The sequence below is a fragment of the Camellia sinensis genome, unplaced genomic scaffold (genome assembly GCF_055761805.1).
Source record: "Camellia sinensis isolate YWXY unplaced genomic scaffold, ASM5576180v1 Unanchor3, whole genome shotgun sequence".
In the NCBI taxonomy this organism is placed as follows: Eukaryota; Viridiplantae; Streptophyta; class Magnoliopsida; order Ericales; family Theaceae; genus Camellia; species Camellia sinensis.
Window position 1 is genome coordinate 7,008,164 of NW_028129178.1, and position 11,156 is coordinate 7,019,319.

An 11,156-nucleotide genomic window follows, 5' to 3' on the forward strand; every position below is an offset into this window, starting at 1 on the left:
TCTATAGCAACAAAACTCAACAAAGCAATAGAATAAAGAAGGCTCTGATGAGGGTAGAGAGATTCTCACCCTCCAACAAATGAATACGGGTATAAACTACCCAAATTCATGAAAAAGAGTTATGAGAGGGGAGATTTGGTCTATTCTCATGGAGGAAACCCTACATGGGCTTCTATTGCAACAAAAATCAACAAAACAGTAAATGAGGGAAACTTTATTGAGAATGGAGAGATTCTCATCATCCAATACATGAATAAGGGTATAAACTATCCAAATTCATGAAAATAGAATACGAAGAGGAAAGAATCTAACCATTCTTATAGAGGAAGCTATGCATGGGCTTCTAACCCATAATAAAGTAAGAAAATGGAAGTTAGACTTGGGCAAAGTCTTTATACAGGCCTCAAATTACTACAGAAAGATGTGGAAGAAGAGAATCCAACTAAGCTATTAATAACGACCCAACAATGATCTCAAGATCTCAAGAAAATTTCTTATAAAAAAATTAAAAAAAAAAAGAAAATGGAAAGAGAGAGGAGGTGCGAGAAATCTAAAATGGAAGTAGGAATTACCTCTAAAACTAGCAGAGATAGGGCCTAAGCAGGTCACAAGCTTCAATCCAAGCTCCCTCAAGCAGATGAAGATCTTTAGCTCCAAATCTCCAAGTTAAGAAATGAAGAAGAACGTCCAAGCGTATAGGTATATAGAATATGTATAAAGCTCAATGTTCAAATCAACTAATGAACTAGCCAACTAAATTCATCAATCTCTCCAAGAATATGGTTTATATAGGCATGGGGTGCTTAGAATACCCTATTTTGTCCCCAAGGATCCATACGGCATATTCTAAGATGCTAGGGGACACTTCATGAGAAATTTGTTTGGTTGACGTCAATAGGTTTTCGCCAGACAAAAGTTGTATAGCCGACCAAGAGTAGTCTGTCGCGTTTTCTTAAAAAAGGTCCGTCAAAGCAAGAAAGGGTCCAGATGTGCTTCTCCAGATAGATGTTATCCGAATGTGCTTATTCGGACTAAAGTTGTCCGTCATGTTTCTAAAAAATTGCCTGGCTGACCAAGAGATATCCGACCATTTTTCTCAAAAGGTTTCCCCATCTTTTCATTCATTCTGACTTTCTAAGCTCTCTTTTATGAAAAGTAGCTCAACACTTTTCATAAACACAACGCTAGGAATGACCAAAACAAATGAGAAGGTACCACTCGCCTAAAAAATCACTTTGAAAAATAGGTTTGAAGGTCTAGAAGAAAACTATTTGGTCAATACATGTGTAGGAATGTTTGTCTCTTTTCATTCCTGACTTGTGCTCGAAACGATCTTTGCTTTCATCATTGGCAGCTCTTCATAGAACGCATAAGTTTTAAGGCCAGTCAAAAATAGGCTATCTACAACTGGTTGTCTGGAACATAATGTTATCGTACCAAAAAAAAAAAAAATTTTTGAACGAATTGAATATGTTCAAAATATTTATGTTGAATAAAATTAATAAGTTCATACTTTATATGTTGAACAACTTTTACTCGTTCATACTTATTATGTTGAACATTTATCGCATATTTATTTTTATTTTGTTGAACATATTTAAGATATATCCTTAGTCTTGTACAACTGCTACCATAGTTCGACGTCTTGAACACAACACAAAACCATTTCTCAACTTCTCGTACCCAACTGAGTAATGCTTCTTTACTTTTGAAAACCTACATTTAATAGGAAAACAAGTTTAGTACATTTCCAAAATAAAAAACAAAATAAAAAAAAAAAAGCTATCCGTTTATATTGTCTTGAAACATGAATGTACCTCTTTAGTAACAAATTAACTTGTGTAGTCAACAACAATTAGTTAAAACATTGAGTCGGTACAAAATTCTGCAAAAAAAATTAATAAAAAAATAATTTCATGAATACAGAATGGAACAAACTTAATATGTTCAAAAATTTATATTTAAAAAATAATAAAAGTTTAATATTCTTTTAGGAATATTTGGCCAAAAGTCCCTTATTAGTCCCTTTTAAAGTGAAAAGGACAGTCCAAACTTTTTTAATTTCTAAGTCCCGTGAAGAAGAAGTGTCTCTTTCATCAAAGACAAACAAATTTGTTTCTATTTTATTTTATTTTTTGTAAACAATCTTACCCTTAATAACTACTTTTATGTTTCAAACTTTAAAATGATATAACTTTTGATTTGTATATTGGTTTTTAATAAAATTAGTAGTTGAAAAATTCTCTCGTCAATATCTATTAAACAAGATCTATGTTGGCTACGAAATTCTTTAAAAAAAACGTAATTTTTTTTCCTATTGAAACTAACATTAATAGTAAAATTTTACTATGAATCAAAGTAAAATTTTACTATGAAACAAAGTAAAACTTTACTGTTTACGTCAATTACGACAATATTTTTTTTATTATTATTATTTTTTTAGAATTTCATAGTCAACCTAAATTTTATTTGATAGATCTTGATGAGAAAATTTTAAAAATACTAATTTTATTAAACCGACATCTAGATCAAAAGTTATATCATTTTAAAATTTGAAATATAAAATTAACTAACGATATTTTGGTAATAATGGTGTGTGTTGGACTTTTCAAAGAAAACTTTTTGTACTTGACTTTAATGCATTAAAGTTTTATTATGAGGGGATTTTGATTAAATCTCCCTTTTTTTCTTTTAAGGAATGAATTCAAAATGTTCAATTTTTATGTATAAACATTCAATATTTGGTCAATTTTAATAATTTGAACAAAATATTTTTGTTCAAATATAAATAATCAAATAATGGGTAAACGTTCAACTCTTATAATCTGAACACATGATGAACAAAGTCATCTTCCTAGTGATTATACGAATGAGAAAAAAAAAAAAACAAAAACAAAAAAAAAAAAACAAAAAGCCATTGTAAGTAGTAAATTGACATTTTCATTATTGCATTATTCCAAACCAACAATCTGAGTGTCATTCATGGTGTGCAAATCTTCAAAACTAATTGATTTCAATATTCTTAAACCCTAAATCTTCGAAGGTAATAATGTTTTGAGTTTAGAAAATCAGCATACTGAAGAAGAGAATAAGGTGTGCTAATTGATAATGAATGATATCATGAGTGTAGTGTGCTAGATTACAATGTTGAAAATGATCAAAGTTGAAAGATAATAAAGAAATATAGTGTTTGTATATATCTATAGATGATTGTGTGTAAAGAGTGTTTTATGTTTTCATAAATGAATTCTTTTAATTGGTATAATACATATCCATATTTTTCTTAATGATCTTTTTATTTAAGAATATTATTGTAATATAGATTTAATAGCTCTAAAATCACCCTGAGAATTTGGTTGAGCACCCCAATTCTTATGACACCCCAAGCCTAACTTTAAATTTTTTCTTTTGCACTTTGAACACCCCAATAATCCCAATCATATCCCTCATCACCCCAACTGGGCTCTAACCCAAACCCTAGCTCCAACAGCCTCTTCCACCTCCGACCAACCCTCCTGTTGCCATCACCATCACCAACCACCTCACTTCTTCCTTTGTTTCGGTTAGCCTCTCTCCACCTCCATTATCTCTTTGGTTAGCCTCCTCTCACTGTCACCGTCACAAACAATTTCACTCTCTTTACAAATCGTACCATTGTCCATCAATCCTTGTTTTGATCTCCGTCTTGACACCTTCACCCACATTTCTTCTTATTTTAAAATCCTAAATCCAAAACCCTAGATGTTCGCAGCGACGACAATAGGAATACAACAGTGGCGAAGAAGGAAGTGGCAGCGACAAACGAGTATGGGGAGGCAAGAGGTGGCAAGTGGCTAGGGAAATGGCTAGAAAAGGGATAAGAATGTTGTTAGGGTTAGGGATTTTAGTGAATATCTATTTTAGTAATTTGATTTTAGGATAGAACGACATTTTAAAATTAAAAAAAAAAAGAAAAAAGAAAAAATTGATAGATGAGGTTCTTAATCAATGTTTTGGAACAAGGGTTACAATTGTCACATACTTGATTTCTTTGGACCCCCTACTCTTTTATTTTTTTTTATTACAATTTTGCCCCAACATCAATTTCCATTTTTGACCCCATCTCTATCCTTTCAAACCCAACCCTAAGCCTAACCCCAATCCCAACCCCAACCCCACCTCCACCTCCACCTCCACCTCCACCTCTGCCTCCGCCTCCACCTCCACTCCGGCTAGTAGCCTCCTTCGGCAACCATTCCAATGCCTCCACGTCGTCTCCTTCCTCTTCTTCTTCTTCTTCTTCTTCTTCTTCTTTTTCATCTCAAAACTGATCATTCCATCGCCATCACAATCAGCACCACTGATCATCTTCTTACACTCGCTGATCGAGCATTCCTTGTCGAGGCTCTGAAACATATTGATCAATTGCACGGCAGAGATCAATCCATTCTTATCGATATCAAACATAGAGAAAGCCTCGGCGAGATTCTCCAAAACCTCATCGGAATCAATGTCTTTGGTGTTGAGTTCGATAAACTTGCTGAGATCGATGCATTCATCATTGTTGTCGTCGATCTGCTTGATCATCGTCTAGAGCTCCTCGTCCGTGGCGATGTGACCAAAGCTGCCAAGGATCGAACCGAGTTCTGACAATGAGATCTTTTCATTGCTATTAACATCGAATTTCTTGAAGACTTGCTTGATTTCTTCTTTGATCTGGGCACGAGAGTTGAGAGAGGAGGATCGTGAGCCCAAGAAAGAGGGGATCAAAGATGCGGAGATTAGTTTCTTCTTTCAATTGAACAGTTTTGGAAAACCCATTTTGTTTTTTGTTTTTTGGATTGGTTTGTGAATGAATTGAATCAAACAATGCAACAATGGAGAGTGAAGAAGGAGGTGGCAACGGAGGTTGGTGGCGATGTGCCGTAGCGGAGGGTGTAACCGGAGCAAGCCGTTGTCATCAATGGCCATTGGAAATAGTGGCAGAAGTTGTTGGAGTTCATGTAGATGGGATTTAAGGTTCAGATTAGGGTTAGGATTTGGAGTTACGGACATCGTTGGTATTAAGATTGGAATTTTAAAAAATAAATAAATAAACTTCATTTTGTTTAGTGAAGGTTCAAAAAAAATGTAGAGACCAAATTAAAAAGGTCGAAAATAACAGCCCTACTTAGGTTACATTAGAGCCTCTCGTAGGTGACAACCCAAAATGTGATTTGGCAAAACCGCCCTCGCAGAGCTGCTCTGATAAGCTTAGCTTTGAATGGCTTCAACTATTGATGTAGAACAAGTAGCCGAAAACTTCTTGGAACAATTGGACCGACAAAAGGCAAGAAAAAAGATGTAGAACAAAATTCTATAATTTTTATAATTCTTAATTTTATTATTTAGAATTAGGTTTTTGACTAGGATTTTAAATAGCTTAGAATTTTAGTCTCTTAGGTTTCTTAGTTCTCTTAGGTTTCTTAATTTGTGTTGATTTAAGTTCCAAGTTTATTTTGGAATCACTTTTCCTACAAGTATTAGGTATAGTCTATTATAAATAAGCCTACAAGCATATGTAATTTTCATTCATTCAATAATATTTTTAAGAGCTTTCTTCTATCTTCCTTGTGGATTCAAGGTTGTTCTTGTGGATTCAAGAATTCTCGTCTACTAGAACGATATCTAGTCTCGCGTGATTTATTCCGCTGCGTCAAGTGGTATCAAAGCGAGGATTCACCTGGCTCAATGGCACAAGATAGAGTAGATCATGCAAACCCTACTGGCGGTGATCGTGGGGTCGAGGCCTTGTGGGCAGCATATGAGAAACAGCAAGAGCAGTTGAACGAAATTCATGATCTACTTATTGGCCTGAATCTCAATGCCAACAACAGGCCACCAGTGGTTGATAGGGTTCGTGCTGAGGGAGTTGCCCAGGGCCAACCTATTAACTAGAACAAAGTGCGCACCGAAGGATTTGCCCGAGGTCAACCTGTTCCGAATGCTCCTAGACGTCCCATTCGTTGTCCATCTGATAGTGAAGAAGAGTCTGAGCCAGAGTTTGAACCACTTCCAGCCAACTATCAACCCCGAAGACAACAACAACAAGGGTTCGATGAGTACCGAATGAAGATAGATCTTCCCCAGTTCAATGGAAATCTACGTATTGAGGATTTTCTTAACTGGCTTTCAGAGGTGTAGCGATTTTTTGAGATGATGGATGTTCCAGAATCAAAGATGGTGAAATTGGTAGCGTACAAACTAAAATGAGGTGCTGCGGTATGGTAGGATCAATTGCAGAAAAATAGGCATCGACAAGGAAAATAATCTGTACGGACTTGGCGTCGGATGAAACAACTCCTCCAAGACAGATTTTTACCACCAGATTATGATTAACACTTGTTTCAGTTGTACCAAAATTGCAACCAAGGAAGCCGATCTGTATTTGATTATACAACTGAATTTTTTCGACTTTCAAATCGCAATAATCTGAATGAGACCGAAGGACAGCGTGTAGCCCAGTATCTCAATGGGTTAAAATTAACTATTCGGGAGAAAATGGGGCTATCAGTAGTGTGGACTGTGGATGAAGCACATAATATGGCTCTCAAAGCCGAGCTAATGGAGCGCAAGACAACCTATTCTGGATATCGTCGGAACCTTCCTGATTCATCGTTTCCCACTAGGGAAAAAGGAAAAGGGGCTGCCCAACCAACAGTTCCAGTAAATCAGCAAAGGGGTACCACTAGTGGAGGAGGAAACTAGATGACTGGATCAAGTAGTAGAGAGGCATCTCGAATCACAAATCCTTATGCCAAACCAACAACGGATAAGTGTTATAGATGTGGTACGCCTGGCCATCGCTCTAATGTCTGCCCAGAAAGAAGGACTGCTAATTTAGTTGAAGAAGAAGATGAAATTGGAGATAATGGAGATGCAGAATATGAGGGTGATCAGTATGAAGGTGCTGAACTCGCTAGAGAAGAAGGAGAACGAGTCAACTATGTAGTTCAAAGGGTTCTATTTACACCAAAAGCTGAGGACCTCAGTCAATGTCACAGTATTTTTCACTCTTGTTGTACCATAAACTAAAAGGTGTGTGACCTTATTGTGGACAGTGGAAGTTGTGAAAATTTTGTGGCTAAATGATTGGTAACACACCTGAACTTGTCTCCTGAACCACACCCCTCTCCCTACAGTATTGGCTGGATCAAAAAAGGACCTGCTGTCAAGATAACTGAAGTATGTAAGGTACCTATTTCTATTGGTAAACATTATAAATCTGATGTATTATGTGATGTGGTTGATATGGATGCTAGTCATGTATTACTTGGAAGACCTTGGCAATTTGATGTGGATATTACATTTAGAGGGCGAGACAACACTTATGTGTTCAATTGGGGGTCTCATAAAATTACTATGAGTCCCTTAAAGCAACACAAAGTGCCTCCGAAAGTCGAAGCGAAGTCTTTCCTCACTATAACCAATTCAGAGGCCGAGTTTGTGGGAGATGCGAAAACTTCACAAGAGTTATATGCTATGGCTGTGAAAACAATGGTACCTATGGCCAAGGAGAACACAGTCACACCAATCCCTCAGAAAATTCAACCATTGTTGGAGGAATTCCAAGAGCTTACTGCTGACGAGTTGCCAGATGAACTTCCACCCATGAGGGACATTCAACATCAGATTGATTTCATACCAGGAGCAAGTCTGCCAAACCTACCACACTATAGAATGAGTCCAAAAGAGAATGAGATCCTACGGGAGAAAGTTGAAGAATTGTTGCGAAAGGGACTTATTCGTGAAAGCTTAAGTCCATGTGTTGTTCCGGCATTATTAACGCCAAAGAAATATGAAAGTTAGCGAATGTGTGTAGACAGCCGAGCCATCAACAAGATTACCATCAAGTATAGATTTCCCATTCCCAGACTAGATGATATGTTGGATATGCTGGAAGGATCAAAGTGGTTTTCAAAGATCGATCTGAGAAGTGGGTACCATCAAATTCGAATCCGTCCTGGGGATGAATGGAAAACATCATTCAAGACTAAGGATGGTTTGTATGAATGGTTGGTTATACCATTCGGCCTTTCTAATGCTCCTAGCACCTTCATGCGAGTAATGCATCAAGTATTACGACCTTTCACTGGGAAATTTGTCATGGTTTATTTTGATGACATATTAATCTATAGTAAATCTGAAGAGGACCACATGTCCCATTTACGAGAGGTGTTGACAGCACTGGGGGTAAGCAAGTTGTACATTAATCTTAAGAAGTGCAGTTTCCTTACAAGTAGTTTGTTGTTCTTGGGTTATGTGGTTAGTTCAGATGGCATTCATGTGGATCAAGAGAAGGTTCGAGCCATCCAAGAATGGCCAACACCCAAGACTGTTAGTGATGTTCGGAGTTTCCATGGGTTGGCTACGTTTTATAGGCGTTTCATTCGAAGTTTCAACACTATTATGGCACCAATAACAGAGTGCATGAAGAAAGGAAAATTCCTGTGGGATGATGATGCAGAAGAGAGCTTCTTGCTGATCAAAGAGAAGTTGTGCACTGCACCAGTACTAGCTTTGCCCAGTTTTGAGAAGATTTTTGAGATAGAGTGTGATGCCAGTGGTGTGGGCATTGGGGCTGTCCTATCTCAAGAACATAAACCAGTGGCCTTTTTCAGTGAAAAATTAAGTGAAGCTCGGAAAAAGTGGAGCACTTACGACCAAGAATTTTATGCAGTGGTTCGAGCTTTGAAGCATTGGGAACATTACCTGATACAGAGAGAGTTTGTGTTGTATACTGATCATCAAGCCTTAAAGTTTATCAACAGCCAGAAGCACCTAGATAACATGCATATAAGATGGTCTACTTTCCTTCAGAAATTTCCTTTTACTATTCACCACAAATCCGGGGTTTTGAATCGAGTCGCGGATGCCTTGAGTCGACGGGCTAGTTTATTAGTCACGTTGACACATGAGATTGTGGGTTTTGAGTTCCTAAAAGAACTTTATCCTGATGATGATGACTTCAAGGAGATATGGGCAAAGTGTATTCAAAGACAACCAGTAACTGATTTCCACATCACTGATGCCTATCTATTTTGAGGAAATCGCTTATGCATTCCCCGTAGCTCTTTGCGAGAGAAACTAATTCGAGATCTCCATGGTAGTGGCTTAAGTGGACATTTGGGCAGGGACAAGACTATCGCAAGTATGCAAGAACGATATTTCTGGCCTCAGTTGAAGCGAGGTGTTGGCAATTTTGTAAAGAAGTGCTACATTTGTCAAGTATCCAAAGGGTAGTCTCAGAATACTATCCTCTATATGCCGCTACCTGTTCCTAACAGCATATGGGAAGACTTGTCGATGGACTTTGTGTTGGGACTCCCTCGTATCCAACGTGGAGTTGATTCTGTGTTCATAGTAGTTGACAGGTTTTCAAAGATGGCGCATTTTATTCCTTGTCGAAAGACTTCAGACGCCTCTCATGGGGCTCGATTATTCTTTCGAGAAGTAGTTCGTTTGCATGGAGTCCCTCAATCCATTACCTCAGATCGTGATGTCAAGTTCCTTAGCCACTTCTGGGTGACTTTGTGGAAGATATTTAACACAGCCTTGAATCGTAGTTCAACCGCGCATCCTCAAACAGATGGTCAAACATAGGTGACTAATAGGACTTTGGGCAATTTGGTTCGCAGCATTTGTGGAGACAAATCAAAACAATGGGATCTTGCTTTGCCTCAAGCAGAATTTGCATATAATAGCGCAGTTCACAGTGCCACAGGAAAGTCACCATTCTCTCTAGTGTATGTCACGCCTCCAAAACATGCCGTTGATTTGCTCCGTTTGCCTCGGGGTCCAGGAGTGAGTACTGCCGCCGAAACCATGGCCAAACAAGCCCAAACAATACAATAAGAAGTACGACAGAAGCTAGAGGAAACAAATACCAAATATAAGGCAGCTGTAGACAACCATCGGCGCTCCAAACTATTCAAGGAAGGAGATCCAGTAATGGTGTTTTTGCGCAAAGATAGATTTCCAGTTGGCACATACAACAAATTGAAGCCTCGCAAGTATGGTCCATATAGGGTGTTAAAGAAAATCAATGACAATGCTTATGTGATTGAGCTACCAGACGACGTCACGATTTCTAAGACTTTTAATGTAGCTGATTTATATGAGTATCATGCTAAAGAACCCCTCTATCCAGAATCGAACTCGAGGTCGAGTTCTCTCCAAGAAGAAGGGACTAATGTAGAACAAGTAGCCGAAAACTTCTTGGAACAATTGGACCGACAAAAGGCAAGAAAAAAGATGTAGAACAAAATTGTATAATTTTTATATTTCTTAATTTTATTATTTAGAATTAGGTTTTTTACTAGGATTTTAAATAGCTTCGAATTTTAGTCTCTTAGGTTTCTTAGTTCTCTTAGGTTTCTTAATTTGTGTTGATTTAAGTTTCCTATTTTATTTTGGAATCACTTTTCCTACAAGTATTAGGTATATTGTCTATTATAAATAAGCCTACAAGTATATATAATTTTCATTCATTCAATGATATTTTTAAGAACTTTCTTCTATCTTTCTTATGAATTCAAAGTTATTCTTATAGATTCAAGAATTCTCGTTTACTAAAACGATATCTAGCCTCACGTGATTTATACCGCTGCGTCAACTATAAGCCACTGAGCTGTTTTGCAAGGTATCACAATCTGTTTTATGGATCTGCCACTCTCGGTCAAAGATCCCAAAGTGCCAATGCCTACAAGACAACCTTGTGCCCTACTATGTGCCCTACTATGCTTTTAAGGCAACGCAATGTGTCAGTTCTCTCTCTCCCTCTCTTTACAATACCTTCTTTTCCATCTGCTTCTTTTTCAGTCGGGTACGTGTGCACTCATTTCTGCCAAGCATTTTTTTTAGGTTATTATACCGACCTTTCATGTTTTAAGAAAATAAAAAAAAAAATTACAAATACATGAGACAATTATAAAATAATTATATTATAAATAAAAAAAAATAGTGCAATTTTGATATATAAAAAGAGTTATATTAAACACATAAATAAATTTGTATTATCTACACAGGAGAGTTGTACTATCATAAAAATATAATTTTTTTATCACTGTTTCATTTAAAGGCAATTTTTTCAAAAAATATTATATGCATTATAGTTTTAATATAATTAAAGTGACCTC

At 36.9% G+C, this 11,156-nt stretch overlaps 1 pseudogene; it reads right to left on the reverse strand.

Annotated features, from left to right (window-relative positions):
• Positions 1–3,477: 3,477 nt before the first annotated feature.
• Positions 3,478–4,800, reverse strand: LOC145816068 (putative calcium-binding protein CML25 pseudogene; annotated as a pseudogene).
• Between the last annotated feature and the right edge of the window lie 6,356 nt (positions 4,801–11,156).